General features: G+C 46.3%; 2 protein-coding genes across 4 annotated transcripts in view; one reads left to right on the top strand and one right to left on the bottom strand.

The window, feature by feature from the left end:
* The window catches only part of LOC142563796 (uncharacterized protein CG43867), a 94,182-nt gene extending 82,811 nt beyond the window's left edge, over window positions 1-11,371 (bottom strand). For both annotated transcript variants that reach the window (XM_075674414.1, XM_075674416.1), the window contains exon 1: window positions 11,193-11,371. The gene's annotated coding sequence lies outside the window, so the exon portion shown is untranslated. The remainder of the gene's footprint in view (window positions 1-11,192) is intronic.
* A 501-nt stretch (window positions 11,372-11,872) lies between these two features.
* The window catches only part of LOC142563795 (uncharacterized), a 59,243-nt gene continuing 50,766 nt past the window's right edge, over window positions 11,873-20,349 (top strand). For both annotated transcript variants that reach the window (XM_075674413.1, XM_075674411.1), the window contains exon 1: window positions 11,873-12,063. The gene's annotated coding sequence lies outside the window, so the exon portion shown is untranslated. The remainder of the gene's footprint in view (window positions 12,064-20,349) is intronic.

Raw genomic sequence — 20,349 nt, 5'->3', positions numbered from 1 at the left:
GCCGATGAGGTCAAAGTGCGCGCCCACGCGGACGCCGTATCTTGAAAGTGGTCGCCGATAAGAACAAAGTGCGCGCCCGGCCGCCGCATCTTGAAACTGACCTGCGATGTAGCCAAAGTGCGCGCCCGCCGTATCTAGAAAGCGATCGCCGATGTGGACAAAGGCGCACCCGCGCGGACGCCGTATCACGAAAGCGATCTGCGATGTAGCCAATATGCGAGCCCACCATATCTTGAAAGCGATCTGCGATGCGGACGAAGTGTGCGCCCACGCGGGCGCTTTATCTTGAAAGCGATCTACGATGTGGACAAAGTGCGCGGACGCCGTATATTGAAAGCGACCGCCGATGAGGACACATGCGCGCCCGCGTGGGCGCCGTATCTTGAAAGTGATCTGTGATGTAGCCGAAGTGCGCGCCAGCCGTATCTCGAAAGCGATCGCCGATGTGGACAAAGTGCGCATCCGCGCGGACGCCGTATCTTGAAAGCGAGCTGCGATGCGGACAAAGTGTGCACCCGCGCGGACGCCGTATCTTGAAAGCGATCTACGATGTGGACAAAGTGCGCGGACGCCGTATATTGAAAGCGACCGCCGATGAGGACACAGTGCGCGCCCGCGTGGGCGCCGCATCTTGAAAGTGATCTGCGATGTAGCCGAAGTGCGCGCCCGCCGTATCTCGAAAGCGATCGCTGATGTGGACAAAGTGCGCATCCGCGCGGACGCTGTATCTTGAAAGCGATCTGCGATGCGGACAAAGTGTGCACCCGCGCGGACGCCGTATCTTGAAGGCGATCTGCGATGTGGACAAAGTGCGCGCCCACGCGGACGCCGTATTTTGAAAGCGATCGTCGATGAGGAAAAGCGTGCGCCCACGCGGGCGCTGTATCTTGAAAGCGATCTACGATGTGGACGAAGTGCGCGGACGCCGTATCTTGAAAGCGACCGCCGATGAGGACACAGTGCGCGCCCGCGTGGGCGCTGCATCTTGAAAGCGATCTGCGATGTAGCCGAAGTGCGAGCCCGGATATCTTAAAAGCGATCGCCGATGTGGACAAAGTGCGCATCCGCGCGGACGCCGTATCTTGAAAGCGATCTGCGATGCGGACAAGGTGTGCACCCGCGCGGACGCCGTATCTTGAAAGCGATCTGCGATGTGGACAAAGTGCGCGCCCGCGCGGACGCCGTATCTTGAAAGCGATCTGCGATGTAGCCAAAGTGCGCGGACGCCGTATCTTGAAAGCGGTCGCCGATGAGGGCAGAGTGCGCGCCGGCGTGGGCGCCGCATTTTTTTAAAGTGATCTGCGATGCAGCCGAAGTGCTCGCCTTCCGTATCTGGAAAGCGATCTGCGAAGCAGACGAAGTGCGCACCCGCGCGGACGCCGTATCTTGAAAGCGATGTGCGATGCGGACAAAGTGCGGGCTCGCGCGGAAGCCGTATCTTGAAAGCGATCGTCGCCGTTGAGGACAAAGTGCGCGGCCGCGTGGACGCCGCATCTTGAAAGTGATTTGCGATGTAGCTGAAGTGCGCGCCCGCCATATCTCGAAAGCGATCGCCGATGTGGACAAAGTGCGCACCCGCGCGGACGCCGTATCTTGAAAGCGATCTGCGATGCGGACAAAGTGCGGGCCCGCGCGAACGCCGTATCGTGAAAGCGATCTGCGATGTAGCCAAAGTGCGCGCCCGCCATATCTGGAAAGCGATCTGCGATGCAGACGAAGTGCGCGCCCGCACGGGCGCCGTATGTTGAAAGCGATCTGTGATGCGGACACAGTGCGCGCCCGCGCGGGCGCCGTATCTTGAAAACGATCTGCGATGTGGACAAAGTGCGCGGATGCCGTATCTCGAAATCAATCGCCGATGTGGACAAAGTGCGCGACCCCGCGGACGCGCCGTATCTTGAAAGCGATCGCCGATGAGGACAAAGCGTGCGCTCGCGCGGGCGTCGTTTCTTGAAAGCGATCTGCGATGTGGACAAAGTGCGCACAGTGACGGTAGTTGCTTTCGACGTTTAGTTCCCGTTGAAACAAGAGACAACACGAAGGTCAATTGCTCACTGCTGCTACGGCGCTTCCTCACTCCAACGTTTTGATAGCATCTTTCCACGGTCATCGAGCGAGATGTCTTAATGTTCATGTTTACCTGTGCGCACATGACATCCTACCTGCTAATTTAGTTAGTAAGCAAATGTTTACAACTTTACATGGCCGATAAAGCTACTATCGATCTTACTTTGCATAGCTCTCTACTAATCTGCTATCACAATCGATGCTTGACCTCTCTGGTGAAAACTGCTACTTTCTTTTGTTTGCTTTTTACCTTGGACGTTCATCACTGGCTCTTCATTATAATATTGTTACACAACGCGACCACAGCTTCGGAAGTGAGGTATTTCAGCTATTACGGACTTCGGATGAAACGGACCTTTTTTGGCAGGTTATCAGGGTCCGTTGTAACGAGAGTCGCCTGTGAACCATGATTACAGTGTAAGCGCAAAATGTCACAGGGTACTTCGTGCTTCAATTCTACTCATAGATTACCAACAAGCTCGCTCCCAAGTCTTGCTAGATACAAACCAATTAGTTCAGCAAGAAGTGATCGTGTGGCAGTCAACCGTCTTCACTCATTTGTAGAAAGATGCGCATGGAGGGAAAGCATTGGCCACAGGTGGTACGATGGCACCCTCTCACAGCACCTTCGCTTCAGTGGCATCACATTGAGTATAATTGGAACACTAGCAGCAAAGCACTGTAGAGGCATGTCATCGTTGCAGCAAACATGGGGCACCCTAACGATTGAGAGCACCGTTTGTAGCACGCAGGTGCTCATGGCGTGAAGCTGTGTGGGAATATCATTGATGCGTGACCAATGCACAGGCAGTATCTGTGCCGATGGCCGCCATTTGAGACCTATGCGTGCAAGTGATATCTATGGCACTTGACGTGTAGCTCACTGAAACGTTGCAGCGATAACAAAAGATCACCAATCCTTTACATGTGAAGCCAAAAGCCTGCAACATTGTTCTCACAACCATGGCTGTCGCTTCCATTCCACATTTAAGAGTGAACAGTAAGCTTTACTGCGACAGCAGTTAAGAGCTCAAAACAAGGTGCACTTTGTCTATTCCATGGCTTGTGGTAATTCTGGCTGTAATACAGTAGCTTCCGTCCCCAAACCCTTCCACCTTTCCATCATGCCCTTTTGTTTGTCTTATTTTTCTTTGTCACAGATTATTTTTTTCACAGATGCATCAGTATTACTGTATCATCTCATCCTCGTTCTCTTTCTTTGAATACGTGGACTTGACAGAATGTATTCGGAGTGATGATGATGTGTGGTGTTTTATGGTGCAAGAGCCAGGTTTGGCCAAAAAGTGCCATGACAAGTGGTAATGTTGACGATGTATTGTGAATGGCGTGCACAATGAATTCCTCAAAGTAGATGTGACATGGCTGTAAAAGGGCCTAAAACCTGCCGCTGTAAGTGGCATAGAATACATAACTGCTAAAATAATGACGCTGACTAGGTAGTGATGTGGGCCATGGCAATGAACTTTCATTAAAACGTGATGCAATAAAACAACAGTGACACCAGAGTTTCAAGAGAGCTCTTGAATGCAGGGCTGTTAGTCATGTGTTAAAAGTTGCCTGGCCAAATAATTTTCAGGGTGTCGGTTTTGGCCAAGAAATCTAAGAATACTTGCAGATTAAAAAGCGGTTCATCACTGAGAAAAAATGCGAGGTGAAGAGGTATATTTTCGCTATATACAGAAGTGAAATACTTTTTCTTCTCTGTTTCTATTGCAGGGCACTGAATAAGAACATGGAGCACTGTCAGACTATTGCTGCACTTACTACAAGTTGGAGGATCGCCCCAGTCAAGAGATAAGAGTGAGTACCGTATGTGTGGCCTATCTTTAATCAGCAAAGAAGTACTTCCTTGTACCATGCTGTTTTCCCACTTATCCAGTTCCCCAGTTTTGGTTTTACAATGTGAAGCTTATTCATTGCTTGTGTATCCCACTCGCCTTGCCAATGATTCCTCAATTTACGGCGCAGAAAAGGCTTCAGGTCTGGGGCAGGGATGGGGATATTTCCATCTTTGTCGCTAAAACTCGCTGGTGTAGCTATTTCGTCAGCAGCTACATTGACTTCTATACACCTGTGGCCAGGTACCCAGCATAAGAAGATAAGAAACATAAGAAGGGCTGCGTGACAGTGCCCACAGAAACAGTTCGTGTGTATGTGCGTGTGTGTGTTTAGGTTTTTCTTTTCTTTTTCTTATCGTTCTCTCTCTCACCTATTGCATCCCCTTGCCCCTACCCCAGTACGGGGTAGCCAATCGGAGATAATCTTGGGTTAACCTCCCTGTCTTTCCTTTGCCTTTCTCTCTCTCTCTCTTGGTTGCACATATTTGCAGAGCACAACAAGGTATATAGTTCATTCAAAACGGAGTTATTCTGTTTTCTTAGGCTAATTATGGCTCTCACTACACTTAATGAGTCTGTGAAGACAATAGCCTTAGCTATATTTGTGAGCCTTATGTGCTGAATAGCCTTAAGTATAGCGTATGCCTCGACTGTAAAGATACTGGTATGTGGGTTTAGTGCTCCAGATGTTGAAAATGAGGGTCCCATAGCTGCGTAAGCAAGCAACACCAGCAGGAGACTTCGAAGCATCTGTGTAAAATTCATCAAAGGAGTACTTCTCCTTAAGTTCCAGAAAATGTGAATATATGTGTGTCTCCGGGGCTCGTTTCGATATTTCTAAAAATGAGATCTCGTATTGAATAGTCTGCTACTCCCAAGGTGGTGGAAGCCATGTAGGAGCCATTAGGACATTGTGTAAAAGCGGTTTTCTGAGAGTGCTTCCAACTGGAGGGACAGAGGAGGCCTGGTGGCTGGGCGGTTACGAAACAGCCTAGCAGCGGACAAGTCGCAAATAGCCTAATGACAAGGATGTCCAATATCCGAGTTAACTTTCAGGGCATAGGAGAAAGTTAAATATGTCCTTTGATAGTGCAATGACCATTCGTTAGACTCTACGTAGAGGTTTTGCACAGGGCTATTCCTAAAAGCGCCTGTAGCAAGGTGGATGCCTAAGTGGTGAATAGGATCTAGCATTTTCAGAGCACTAGGTCCAGCAGAATGATAGACTATTGCTCCGCAGTCAAGCCGTGTTAATATTAGACTTTTGTACAGCTTTAAAAGGCATCTCCTGTCGCTTCCTCAAGATGTGCGTCACAAGAGCTTCAGCAGGTTCATAGAGTTGAGGCACTTCGCCTTAAGATACTTCAGGTGTGGTACAAAAGTTAGCTTACTGTCTAAAAGGATCCCTAGAAATTTGTGTTCATCGCTCACAGATAGCCGTTCTCCATTTAAATCTATTGGGGGGTCCGCCAGTATGCCTCTCTTGTTAGAGAACAGGATGCATGTACTTTTTTGAGGGTTTAGCTTAAAACCGTTTTCTTCAGCCCACTTAGACAATTTATTTATGCAAAGCTGTACTTGTCACTCACAGATACTTAAATTACATGATTTGAAACCTATCTGTATGTAATCCACATATACAGAATAAAACATAGTATGTGGTATGACAGTCTGGATCGAGTTCATTTTGACAATAAATAGAGTGCAGCTCAGCTCACCACCTTGTGGAAAACCAGCCTCTTGCATAAATGGACGAGACAGAATGTTACCAACTCTAACATGGAACGTGCGATTGGAGAGGTAACTCTGAATCACGTTCAGCAAGTTGCCTCGAACTCCCATTGCAGACAAATCACGGAGGATTCCAAAGCGCCAGGTTGTGTCATATGCCTTCTCCATATCTGAAAATACTCACAAGAAAAACTGTTTGTGGACAAAGGCATCACGGATATTTGTCGTGATGTGGACAAGGTGATCTGTTGTGGATCTACCCTCCCTGAAATCAAACTGTAAGGGATTGAGTATCTTGTTGCTTTCAAGAAAATGGATGAGGCGACGGTTAATCATTTTCTCAAATAGTTTGCATAGACAACTTGTCAGAGCTATAGGCCTGTTGGGTGAGGAAGGGTCCTTGCCCTCTTTGAGAATAGGGATTACAATTGCTTCTTTTCAGGCGAACGGAATGTAGCCAGTGGAGAACATGGAGTAGAAGAGTGACAGTAGTGTTTTTTGGGGTTTCAGGGTGAAAGTGTCTGATCATCTCATACATTATTCTGTCACTCCCTGGAGTGGACTTATAGCAGCAGTTCAGTGATGCCTGGAACTCAGCCATTTTAAATGGACGATTGTATACTTCATTATATGTGATTTTCCTACCCAAATGCAGCTGTTCTGCTAGTCGCTGGTATTTTAGGAATGTATCTGTGTAACGAGATGTACTTGAGATGTGCTCGAAATGTGCTCCTAGACAATCAGCCTGGTCCTCAAAAGTGTATGCTTGTGTGTTTACTAATGGTAGAGGATGAGTTTCGCAGCCCTTTAATTTGTTTACTCTTTTCCAGGCTTTTCTTTCGTCTATATAAGAATTAATGCCAGAAATGTATTTTTGCTAACTGTCCCTTTTGGCATGGTGGCGCATTCTTCTACCTTCTGATTTTATTTTCTTAAAGCTGATAATGTTTTCGGTAGTCGAAGAGTCACGGAGCTGATTCCAAGCCTTATTCTGTTTCTTTCACACTTCCTTACATTCATCGTTTCACCAGGGAACACGTCGTTTAATAGGTGATGCATTTGTTTGTGGGATACATATTAACGGTACGTCGACAATAAATGCGGTTAAATATGACACTGCATCGTCACTACTAAGCGCACGAATATCATCCCAGGTTATATTTGTCAGCTCTCTGTATCGCTGCCAGTTCGCTGAGTTAACTTTCCACTGGGGCACACGTGGAGAACATTCATCCCATTTCCTTAATTTTTAAATAATCGGGAAATGATCACTCCCGTATGGATTCTTATGTACTTTCCACTTCAAGTACGGCACGACTGTACTTGAAACAATGGCTAAATCTACAGATGAAAATTTCTTGTTTGCAACGCTGTAAAACGATGGCTCCTTCTTATTTAGCAAACATGCACCTGTACTTAAGAGGAAGTTTTCAATCAGACGCCCTCTGGCATCACTTTGAGAGTCACCTCACAAGGTGTTATGAGCATTTACGTCTCCAATGACAATGTAGGGTTGCGGGGCGCAATAAAGCTTTCAAATTCAGTTTTGGAGAGTTGACAGCAGGAATGTATAAAGATGTGGCTGTCAGCAGCTTACTAAAAAGCACAGCTCTGATTGCAACTGCCTCTAGGGGCATTTTAAGCTGTAATTGCCAGCAAGCAACACTCTTATCTACTATTATTGCCACACCGCTCGACGAGGCAAGGGCCTCGTTGCGGACTTTTCGGAAAATGGCATACTGTCAGAGAAAGTTTTGTTTGTAAAGGTTTAAGATGTGTTGCTTGGACACACAGCACCTTTGGAGTGTGCCTACGTAAAATTTCTTTAATGTAATCTAGGTTGTGGAGTAAACCTCTGACATTCCACTGTAATCTGTGTGTCCATATTATATGTGTCTTGAGCTGTGTGTCTAAGAGATATAGATTAGATTAGCTCATGAGACCTTTCCAGGCCCCGTGACACAGGATTTCTCTTTCTTCCCGGTGCGCTCGAGAGAGCTGCACCGTTCCTTGGCCGTCTGAGATGCCGGAGTTGTATTCATTGTGTCCGTCACCTCGTCTGAGGAGGTGAATAGTGCCTGCGTAGCAGGCACATTCGCGGAGGTGTTTGGCCTATCTGCACGGGCAGTGGCCCTGGGTCCAACAGGCCCGAGGGTCTGCTGGTCCTCCTTTGCGGGGGCTAGAACAGTGCTGGCTGTTCCAGCCGGGGGGGGGGGGGGGGGGGGGGCTACTGATGGCATGACCGTCGTCACACTCCATGTGACTTGGGCGGCTGTCAAATGATGTAGCGCTGCCCCCCGGCGCGCCACATCGGTGTAGGACAGACTAGACTGGTTCATCGAGAAGCGCTTGCGCGCCTCTTAGAAGGAAAGGTTCAGTTTGATTTTCATTTCGATTATTTCTTTTTCTTTTTTGCAGGATGGGCAAGAATGGAAGTACGCTGGGTGATCCTCATCACAGTTAGTGCAACGGGTGGTGGAAGTGCAAACGTCGGATGAGTGCTCATTTGATGCACATTTTGCAAAAGTAGTGCGCCCTCAGCAGCTGTGCGAATCATGCCCGAACTGCTGACACTTGAAACATCGGCATGGGTTAGGAATGTATGGCTTTACCCGGAGTTTGCAGTACCTGTTTCTATTGAGTCTGGTAAGTTGCTAGTTCCAAAAGTTAAGGTTACGTGTTTTGTGGTGATTTCCTTGCTGTCGCACCTAATCATTATTCTCTGGACCTTTACTACATTTTGATCTTGCCATCCCTCAAGTAGCTCACCTTCGCTAAGATCAAGCAGGTCATCTTCCGAGACGACACCGCGGACAGTGTTCAAGGATCTGTGTGGGCCTACTGACACTGGAACGTCCCTAAAAGCAATTAGTTTTGACAAGTTATTGTACTGTGTCTTGTCACGAACTTCAAGAAGAAGGTCGCCGCTTCCCAACTTAGTTACATTGTAGCCTGGACCGATTGAGTTTGTCAATGATTTTGCCACAACAAAAGGAGATATTGTTCGGACTGTCGTCCTTTCATGCTGACTCTGAATTACATGGTACTTTGGGAATGTTTCTTTCGGACTCATAAAGAAGTTGAAGGAATCTTCGGTGCGCCCCTCTTGAAGGAGCAATCAGGGAGTGGAGGGAAAGTTGATTCCATAAGTAATAATAGTATATTCGACAGGGATGGCCGCCACCCACCATGGAGCCCAACCAGGGGACGACACAGGACGGGAAGTATTCAGTTCTGCGCACGCCAGCGGTACATCCCCACTATAACCAAATACCTCTCCCCAAGGCTGGGCATAATGCACAAGGTTAACCCTTGCCGCCAGGAAACACGGAAGTAATAAGAAATGTACTCGAAGCGATTTCTATAATTAATGCTTCTATATATGTACTATTCTTGCCAGTGTTGTATGTTCTTTTTTTGCATTTTGTTGCTGTTTTCACTGTCCGTCAAATTCGAAGGGTGCTGAAGCAATTTGTGATGCCTTACTTACTCAATGCCTGCCCTGAAGCCTGAAAGGTGTTTTTAAGTAAATAGTGAAACAAACATATTGGACACAAATTAAAGAATGGTGTTTCCTAAAGCGAGTTTTTTTTTCATATCATTATTTGGGTTCAAGGAACTGTTGCTTTTCCACTGCACAAGAAACCCCACCAACGTTATCTATTGCATGAAAAACTCGCTGTATTACTCAGAACCACAACCTGCAAGGAAATGTTCGATGAGTTGCACAAGCACATGTGTGCAATGTGACTCAAACTTGGGTAGATGCGCCCTGCACATTTTGTTAAATATTCTTGCATGAAATGTCGATGTAATTGTCCACGTATACATTGCGATTGAACTGAAACATTCTACCTCAGTGCGTTTCTGGTGAGGTTCGAAATATGGAACTGTACTAGTTGTGGTCGTCAATTATATGTACCACTTCTCACATTGTTTTAAATGAAAAGTATTTGTTTGCCCGGTCAGAGTCAAAGTGGCAAACCACATGTAGTGGCAAACCAACAAATTGTATACATCTTTTTATACATGTGAAGGTGTATAAATAAGCACCTTCATATCAAAGTAACTTATTTTGCCACATGTCATTTTTATTGACTCACCACAGTATTTTGAAATAACCACATCGGATAAGGGTGGTTATTATTATATAATTAGCATCATTGCTACTATTTATGTTAGTCCATGCAAATATGAATAAACGAATACAATAGATGCGGAGATAGCTAAGAGGTCAAGTTCACTGGCACAGAAATGATTGAGAATATGATTAATCCAAGCATTATCTTCGAGCCAGTGGACGCAAAAAAGAATTATGTAAATAAATAAAATTGGAAAAACTCATTCATCTAGTTGATTACTCTGCAGCCGCCCTTCTCCAACTTAAAAATAAGAAAGCACAAGGCGAAAAAGCTCACCTTTCCATCACACGAGATAACTATTAATTCTCGCCCACAGCGCATGCGGAAGTAACGCACAAAATTTTGCAGAAAGGTTAAAATTATTTCGCATACCCCATGACCGTAATTTTGACAACAGTAACTATCCAACTAACGCCGTAGATATCCAAGCAAAGCAAAACTCAACACCGCGGCCGCCCTGCGCGTTTAAAATTGGCTCTGCCTCTAGGCAAAGGTGCCTTGCAGAGAAGCAGCCTTCTGTGGCCATGACCGCTTTAATTCTTCTGGGTCACACAACCCACGAGTTTGATCTCTGTTCGCAGATGGCTTGCGTTTCGCCAAATTAAAAATTAGCGGGCCGTGCGCGGTGACAAAGGACACTGCCTTTGCACGCACTGGGTTTTTTCCGAACACACGCGTTCTTTCTGGCGACAGCGCGGCGCCAGTTGGTAATCGGGCACACGATACGTACGACATGTGTGTGCCAAGGAAAAAAAAAAAAAGTAATGATAACAACCACACGAAGGCGGAGGCTTAAGCTGTACTTAAAATACTTCAGTGCACACTAACCAGCGCGGTTGACAGCTTCCTTGACGCCGGCTGGCCTCGATCAAAAGGACAACAAAAATAGAAACCAAGAAGGGAGGGCGAACGGGTAGCATCGTTAACGGACCTCGCTCCCCACGCCTTCAACGCAACAGAAAGAGAGTCAGAACACTAATTTTCGACACGTGAGCGCCAATACGAGAAGAACAAGCAGCAGACTGATTACTATCACAGAAATTGCACTAGAAATGCTACAGTGATCGTAATCGCAACTCTTTTTCTCTGTCTAAACAATGACCACAGTACAAATGCGCTTGTTCCGATGACAATGAGTGTAGTGCGCACAGGAAACCTTGAAGGGCTTTTCTATACAACAATGACGAAGGCGAACGTTCGTGTTTCACCTATAATGGTTAAAACATGATGCAGCTTTCTACATATCAACAGCGCACGAGCAGCTTAGAGATCACAGTCGGACAGATGCGCGTTCCGTGGGAAAGTCGTCCACTCGTCACATAGCATTCCGCATACTTCGAAGTAATGTGCGCTGGAGAAGAAGGAAAGAAAACCATCCTTCAGGAGTGCTTACCGCAGATGCTCGAGACTGCCCATGGGCTCGGAAAGAAGAGCACAAGAGGGATCACACACCGCAACAATGATCATCACAGTGGCAGCGAAGTCACAGTTAGGCTTAGCGCTACAGCAGCGGACTTCTCATTTGCTCTCGGAGCCCGACATCACAAACGATCATTATTGTAACCGTCGATATAGGTGTGCGCAACAACTGTTTATTTCGACAGTAGACGGGTAACTAGTGTTGAGGCTAATTGTCACGGGCTGTGAAGTCATAAAGGTGTTTGAATAATAAAAATTTACATTATAGCAGCTTTACAAAGCACACATTGCTTTTAAGTTTAATTAAAGTACCAAGTTGTCGCTGCCTTTGGACGTCATTGTATCTCTATCACATCTACTAGATGTGTTGCCGCAGGTATCGCCTTCTTGTGTTATACCGGCAAGTTGTCTAGACTAAAACAATAAAACAGCGACAGGTCATTGACTTCTTTTTTAGATTTTAAGGCATATAATTACGTAGTATCAGTGGTAACGTTTAATGCAAAGAGAAAGTGAAAGTAGAAAGAAGTAGGATTTGTCCATGGATATCTCCGTGTGAGATGCGAGAAAATACATGGCGCCAAATAGCGGCAACGCGAGAAAGCATTCATTTGTCCATACGAGCTAACGCATGCGCTGTGAGTGCTTTGCTGTCGCCAGCGCCTGCTGCTGCCCTGCTTCGCATCCCCAGGGGGGTGTAGCCCGTCGGACGGCCATGCAGGGGCCCGACCATCGTGCGGAGCGGCCAGCAGCCAGCGTGGTGCAACGATTATCCGGCGTGAAGCCGCCACGGTTCGTCCTGCGCCTGGCTAGCAGCAACTGGCCACACGATCGGGCTGTCGTCGGTGAGTAGTAGTTCAGAGGCAGCAACGGCGCACGTCGCGGTCTCGTTTCTATAAAGGCCTCATCAGCTGTGCGGTGCGGAGAAAAAAGAAAAGGGGGCCGCCGTCGAGCAATGCCCTCATGCCGCCGCACTGGTGACAGGACACGGACGATTGCGGCCCTGCGGGGTTGAACGGTCGCTGGCACTGCGGTTACCGCACCGGCGGCACCGCCAGCCTAGCGGGATACGCGTTGTTCTGTGAACCTCTGCGGGGTCGAAGCGCGCTTGTGTGTATATTTTTGCGCCTGTGATATGTGTGCCGAATTCGCCCGATCGTGACGAGACTTCTTAAGAGCAGCACTGGACGACTGACACTTCAGCGCTGTGTTGAGCCGCGGGGCTGCAATGGGAAACCCGTTAGCGCCGCAGCGCGCTTACTTGACGCTCTTTAATTGATTTGAACTTCGCCGGACCTTGAAGGCCGCGCATACCAGGCAAGTGTCCGCACAAAAGCGCGCCCCGCGGCATTTGCGTTTCGGTCGTCGACGCAGTTCGAGGTATGTGTAAGCAGCCAGGACGGCCGGGTGATTTTGTTCACCGATGAGCCTTGCGCAGCTATAGATACTGTTCAATTAATTCATTAGCGAAATTTGCCAACGGAAATGTCGCTGATCGTTGCGTGGCTTGCGCTCACGGAATCTTCGGTGCGCAGCAATGCGAAAAAATTGCTGTCTGTTCATAGCGGAAGCGAGGCTGCACGATTGTGCGTGCCAGTGACGCGAACAGCGTATAATGAAATGTGCGCGCCTGACACGCCAGTCTGTTAATGAAACTGTGTTTTCGCCGGCAGCTAGCACATCCTACAGGCGCAGGCAATAGAGACGCATATATTGCATGCACGCTACGGTATCAACGAATAATGGACGAATCGTTGGCGTCACACGCATCCGCGATTGTTCACCCAACTGCGACGCGCTCTCGGCATTTGTCTCACGATCGACATTACAATTTTGTACTTAGGGGTGTGATCGTACGCGCACTCGGCTGCGATCATTTGCTCAGCAAATGCGCGCTTGCGTGTTCGTTGACTATATGCACCGCCGATCAGGGAGCGCGTGCAGGCACGCAGTGCGCGCTCAGGAATGCCCGGCGCGTGCGTCAAGTCTTCCTCGGTTCCCCGATTTAAAAAAAAAAAAAAAAGAACAATAACAAAACACTGCGCGCGCGCGCGCCTGTCTTGTTCTCGGAAGAACTCGCGCCTTCCACAGCCTTGAGGTGTCTCCTACAAAGCGAAACCACCAGCAGGTGCGCCTGCCGCAACGATTCGAAGCGATCGTCTCGAAAGAAAAACGAATAAGAGACTACGAAATGCGCGTTGGCTTCCTCGCGCGCGTTACCGCGTTATATCGGCGGGAGCGCTGTGCTGCGTTTGGCGTTGAGCCAGTGAAGGAGGCGCGCGCTAGCCAACTAGCCGCGACCCAGCGACGTCGCGTATATTGCGCTCGTTGATGCGAGCTGCGGCGCGCGCGCCAGGCACCGAGCGATTCCTTTCGCAACTTCGCTGCAGCGCGAAGGATATTACATTCCGCCGCCTTCGCCGAGAAGAAGGGGTTTGGCTTCGCGAGCTGCCGCCGACGAGAAGCCGAGCGAATGCGCGTAAACAGGATTCCGGGAACGATCAGAAACCGCGCCCCCCCGGAGGGGGCTTCCGTGGGGGCAGCGCCAGGTATGTATACGGTAGTGTGTACATGTGCGCGTCGTGCTCCGTATTGGCCCACGAGATATCGGCCGCGATTGCTGCCATCGCGCGCCCTAGCGCGTGACTGCCCAGGCTGTTAAAGGGCTTCTTGGGCGCTTCATTAAAAACAAAACAAAGAAACGCGACTACTTCGGGGAAAGACGTGGCGCGCAGATAGAAAAAAAAAAAACGGGTTTTCCCGTTTCTTCTCCCGAGGGTGCAGGAATATCGTTTAGAGTTGCGAGAAAAAAGGGCAAGATTTAGACGTATATGTTTACATCGACAGGCACTCGGAAACAAATTGCTTGCCAAATGAAGCGCTTGCATCGGAGGATCCACTTTCCCCTACACAACCAACGGCGTAAAAAAAACCTACATCTTTTACCTTCATGCTTTTTGGAAAGCTCTCGCTGATGAAAAGCGGGATAAGGAACTATATATGTTGCAATACCATGCACTACGTTTACAAAATACTCAATATGGTATGCTTCCTGCAAAAGTGCTTATACATGTTTTGCTGTGTTTGCCGATTATGTAATAATGAGGAGGACACATATTTCTTGGAAGCCTCTAGTTCTGTGTGAAAATTGCTGTTTTTTTATTTGATTCATTTGCTGCGTTTGTATAGTGCTTAGCTGTTATGCTTGTCGTTTATAGGGAAATCGTTTTCTATCAACAGTGCCGTTTCACATGGCCAAGTTGATTGCTGATTTGGAAAGTGGTTACGGCACGCATTCACTTGTTCACATTGAATGCAAGCTTTTTACTTAACACATATACATACACCCTCAAAGTGAAATGTTGCAATGGGGAAAGAGAACTGATCGTTAAGGAATGTGTACAGCACACAGTCGCAGACTTTATCAGACTGGTGAAACCACCCTATGTGTAGCAAATAAACATCTTTAATACACTTTCCAAAGCGCCTTGTGCATGGCTCCAGGATGAGCCTGATGATAGCAGGTTTTCCTGGGAGATTAAGAAAGAGCAGGAGAGGGAACAAGCCAGATCTAGAGGAATACGGGGCAAAGATGGCAAGGCCACATTGCTTAATCATTGAAATGTACACATCTGGCGCTCAGAGAAATGACATCAGCTTGATCAGCTACGATTTTCTATTGTTCCATGGCTTAGAAAAGCAGCATTGTCCAACATGTGTTTTATCTACAAAAGCTGTCTTATCTAAGAACACCCATATGCCCATTGCATTGGTCAGCTAAGAGTCTCCCTGATTTCATGCTGCAGTCTTTCTTTTCGTATAACAATGTGTCAAATAGCCTGGGAGAAAGTAGTTTTGAGACAGGTGTACGTCAAGATAAATCTTTAGCTAACTTGTGCAAGCACAGGCTTTCTGTACGCCAGCGCCTTAGAACAGGAACACCCTTATACAGATAACTTTATCCACACTAGCCTTGTGAGCATGAGCTTAACCTTACCTGTTACAAGCACATTCAATCGTAATATGCGGGAGAACAGCAAAAGAAGTGCTCATATGAGCTAGCTAAAATTTTGCCTGCTGCACTTGACTTCGTAATTTTTTACTCGTAGTCGCTACAGTGGTCGTATGGCCATGAATAACACAAATATAAAAATCCTCGGCTGTACTAGTAACACTATTATAGGGGCAGAAGGCCTAAAATGATGAGGTACTGAGATTTCAGTGCACATTAAAAACCTAAGTGGCCATAAAGGGAAGCACTGACATCAACTAGATCAATAAATTTTTCTGGAATTGCAAACGGGCCAGCCTTATCATGAGTGGATGCTCACTTTGTCAGAAAGAACACAAAATGTTTGCCTGTCACACATACAAAAGTAACATCCTAAGCATGAAATGCGTCTTTACTTGAACCATCATTACCAGTACTACAAGCTACCTCTGTTCCACGTCCTTTGCTACACGTCTTGATTCCCACGCATGCAGTTGTCTGTTTCTGTGCAACACTGTGGTTATATGGGATGCAGCTAGGGCTGAAGTTATCGAGCATTCTGTATGTCTCAATGTCCTTTTAGCTCTTTCCTTATTTAGTAGTAGCCCAGTGAGTACGATGCTCGGAGGTGCGTGGTTCGATCCCCACTGCCGAACACCTAACGAATTATGGGACTGGTACAAGTAGCCCCGCGGCCAAGCATCCAGCATTCCAGGGGTGCATTACTAGGCAGAGGCTCGCACAGACTGCTCTGCTTGCTGTGCAAGAACCAAGACAATCAAAACACCAAACAACTCTCGAAAAGGAGTCTGGTGATCCCATGCTGCCAACTTCACAATATGTAGGTGTCCTTCCAAGCGCCTGGAACTCCCATAGTTGCCGAGCACCTGGCTGGGAGTGCACTTGTACCTAAGTTACGGGTACTTAAGATAGGTACAAATAGGCAGTAGCACTATCTCCCTCCCACTGCAGCAGTGGATGCTGGACTATTTCACCGAAGCTGTGGAGGGAGAAGGGATGCCCAGAGACCTTCGCCAATCTCTAAAGGGCCCTCTTCCAAGATGAGAACCGCCCATATAAACAATCGAGCACCAGGTCATGGTACCTATATCTCTATCCATCAGAAAAAAAATGGTCTTCCGGCGGCACCAGAACTCGAACCTAGTACCTCCCACACATACGAGGTGGATGCTATACCATTTCACCCCCGATACTAGCACTGCCAACCTCTACCTGGGCTCATTACATGGAAGGTAAGATCATAGTCATTTGTGCAGTCTACATGCCACAAACACATATTCAGTTAAACAAAGGCTTATATGCAATATATAAAGCATGTTAAAAATCAAAAGTATTTTCCTTATCAACAAACAGAATTGGGTAAGGCATTCCACACCTCTATCACATCAGGAAATGAAGAGTAACAAAGGCTATAAGTGCGTGATAAGTAAGGCCGAAGGTCCTTGTATTATATTGCTGTAGCTGCCTTGCTATAGAAATTGGTTGACTTGAAATAAGGCTTTTCAGCACACTTCCAAATGCATCTGTTGGCATTCTATGGGATACGCCACATGTTCTGTACAGCTAAAAATACTGGACTGGGTTGCTCTTGTTATATTCTATTAGTTCACTCGAAAAGTCTTGAACGGTAGAACTTGAGTATGAGACATAGTTAAAATTGGCCTCCACTGGGCATTGCACTTCCTGAAGTGGAATGGTGCAAAATAGGCACACTGATTTGTTTAGGCGCATGCTATTTAAATGTCAGCTGCTGTGAAGGTTTGACTGGTTGTTGTGTTACTTTACGGATGCCTCAAACTTCACATATTCCCTGGAGAGAACATTCTTCTGATTTCTCTAGTTTGTGCGCATTGAATTCAGTTTCCTTGGTGCTTCGTTCTTGGCCACTGTGACCTATTAGGGTATTGACAACATATACAGTTGAACTCCATTGTATGCAATATTTGTCTAAGTGCATATTAACGCGACAGCATTAAGGGCCTCGTGTCACAAAAAATCCTGCGTCCCGCATCCGGCATCAGACGTCGTTTCAGCCAAAAGAATTTTGAACCAAATTCCAAACCATGCATACCCAACCACTCTTCTACCACCAAAGTTGCTCATACCTTCTCTTTCATTCTTTACAAAGTTATTATTTGATATTTTGAGAATGGCAGCCCACAGACACACGTAATGAAAAAAAAAAAAAACACCAACAGTGCATATTGTGGCCCAAATAAAGTGTTTTCACTCACTCACTCACCAACAATGCACGTCTTTTATGTTAGCTCTTCTCAGACTGAAATATTAAACGTGCAAAACAATAACAGGAGATCCACCCACGCAAGAGGCTGCGTTTCTACCTGAAAGCTTGCCTTTGTGCATAGCGTTCGCCACCAGCATTTCCCCAGTAAACATTATAGTTAAATAAGCTGCAGTTGCCGGGAAGCATGAAAAGCAGTCGGGGGTCTTTGAATGCTATCGCATTTCACTCTTAAAGGTGAGCGTCCAATTTCTTGTTACATGCTGATAATACTGAGAAACATTTCAGATTATTATGGCAGCTACCTCATCTACGCAAGGCATGCATGTTTTTACTATATTCTGATCATTCATCATATCAATTTACGTTAACGTTCAACTGTATACAAGATAACATGGCATAAATTGTTCCCATCGCATGGAGCTCTTACTTGGACAACAGTAAGGTGTCATTGTCATACTGACCATCTGCAGTAGCTTGCCCATTCCTTGGTTCTTTAACTACTTTAGCATAGTTTATCCAAAACTCTTATTCATTAGATATGTCATGCATCGCATCCGAAATCTTTGTTCCTAGCTCAAAGTGCCTGATCTAGGCGAAGTTTCTTTAAGACTGGGAAATACAAGCAATGTTGCATGTGTTAAATATTTACCTTGACAGTCATTGCTTCAAAAACCGAAAGTAAAGGCAAAACAAACAACCAGCACATCAGCTGCTACGATGGGTTGAAACAAATGTTTCCTACTTGATTAGTGATGCGCATCTTTTGATCTTTACACAGAAACGGCTTCCCCACATAACATTAATGTCATCTTGGCACGGTCATATTGCACAGTAGTTCCTTTAGCCTGATTTAAAAGCAAGTCACAACAAAATTTCACATTGGCTAAATTGGTGTAGTATATACTGTTGAAGCAATCTTGGCCCCACTGGAAGGTCAGTAATTGTCTGATTTTCTTATTAACAGACTTTAACTAGCACCTAAGCAGACGATGCACACACCTGGATGTTGGCAGATATGGCGCAAATCCCAACATGTCGCCTCAAAAATTTTTGGCATGCCACTGCGCCGACTAATCTCTGAGATTATGCTAAGGAGCCATGCTGGTTCTCATTGTTCTGGGTCGTGCGCAATTTCGGACAAGCGGTAATATAGTGGGATTCTAATTTCTTTCACTTTTGGCATCAAAAGAGCCTACTTTTGTAAGCTTACTGCAATGCATCCACAGGTTTCACTGACTGTGATCGTGAGCCATCCAACAGACCTTTAGTACTTCCGACGATGAGTGTGAGAACTTACATACGCAGTTTCACTGTCTTTTGATGTATCGATTGTCAGATTGACATGCATCTGCGGAGTTTTTTTTTCTTCTTATACTGTTCTCTCAGGTAGTGTTCATTATATGGGTGCGTGTTAAGCTACATTTTCGGATAGCGTGCACTCTTCAATAGGCAAACTTGCCCTACTATCGCAGCTAAGCAAACAACAAAGTGCTTCTTTTGTTCAGTGCGATTGCACGGAGGTTCTTTTGCATCTACACTGTTGGCAAAATAGAAAATTGGCCGAGTTGGTACAGTTTCACCATTTTGAACTTTAGTGCAGGAAAGACTGAGTGCAAGAGAAGAGGAGCCGCACACATGGCAGAGCTTGTTCTTTTTTTTTTTCTCTGCGATTAAAAATGGCCTATCTACACTATCTGAAACTGGGCTTTCTACACGGCCCGAAATTTTATTGCAGTTCATCTTTAACTTGTAGAAATAGAAAATAAGCAACAAAAAGAGAAAGAGCAGGTTGGGCTTGGAAAATAAATGCAGCGTGTGCCCTTGGCTCCGATATGGAAGTCGGCAGGGGGAAATGCCCCTTGCGAATGCTGGAGAGAGCTTCTGCTGGGCGGAAAGGTAGCTTCCCACCTCATACCACTGCCTTACAATGTTTGATTTGCTTCTTTCTCTGCTGTTGCTAAGCCTTTTCGAAAATATTTCGCAGTAGAATGCTCCCTCAATGGTGCCTTACAACTTACACTGTATTACGAGCATTTTTGATGGGCATTCGTGTAAAGGACCAGTGTAATGGCAGGCCATATGCCCTTTGGATGTAAAATTCTGTCATCAAATATATACAGCAGGTGGTGGTATTGATACCGAACAGTTATGCATAACGTACGCATGGGTTTTGCTGGGCTTGGGTTTTCGGATATTTGTAACAGCTGAAGGTCTGATTGAGCCCCACTTTCAGCTGAGCAGGCAGAAAGCATTTTTGTCAAGCTACAATCTCACTCGCTTTATGCTCATCCAACAGTGAGACATAAGCAGTCGTGTCACTCGTGGGTGCCTGCAAAGAACATGACATGAGCCCTTTAGCATTTCAGTTTCAGCTTCGTGTGTTAAAATGGCTAGACTTCATTATGCTGCAAAAATGAGCAATGCCAACTTTTGGCATTTAATTGTTTTGAACCCCTTGGATGATGGGCTTTCAAGTCTTATGTTATCGTCAATCATCTGGTTCTTTCTGTTTAATGTTAGCCTAATTAAAATGCTTAATTACTTGACTATATAGTACTTATAGTCATTCTAAAATGTATGCCTCTGATAAAAGCCACCCTGAGCAAATCATTTCAATTATCACATCTTGCCTATCTTCAAAGAATTTCCAACTCATTCTGAAGCACCGCATATACATATATAACAAATGCATTTTTTATTTCCATGACCCTTCATCATTATGACAAGCTTCAAATGAATGTTTGTGAGAACATTGACAAAAACTGGCTTTGTGATCAAAGCCAGCACATAGGAATAGGCATTGGAGCAACACTGACTGAATGACGTGAATGACGTGCGGTGGCTACTCAAACATAAGATCATGGGCGTTTAACT

Source organism: Dermacentor variabilis, chromosome 11, assembly GCF_050947875.1.
Source record: "Dermacentor variabilis isolate Ectoservices chromosome 11, ASM5094787v1, whole genome shotgun sequence".
NCBI classification, from domain to species: domain Eukaryota; kingdom Metazoa; phylum Arthropoda; class Arachnida; order Ixodida; family Ixodidae; genus Dermacentor; species Dermacentor variabilis.
This window is presented reverse-complemented; position numbering and strand designations above follow the sequence as displayed.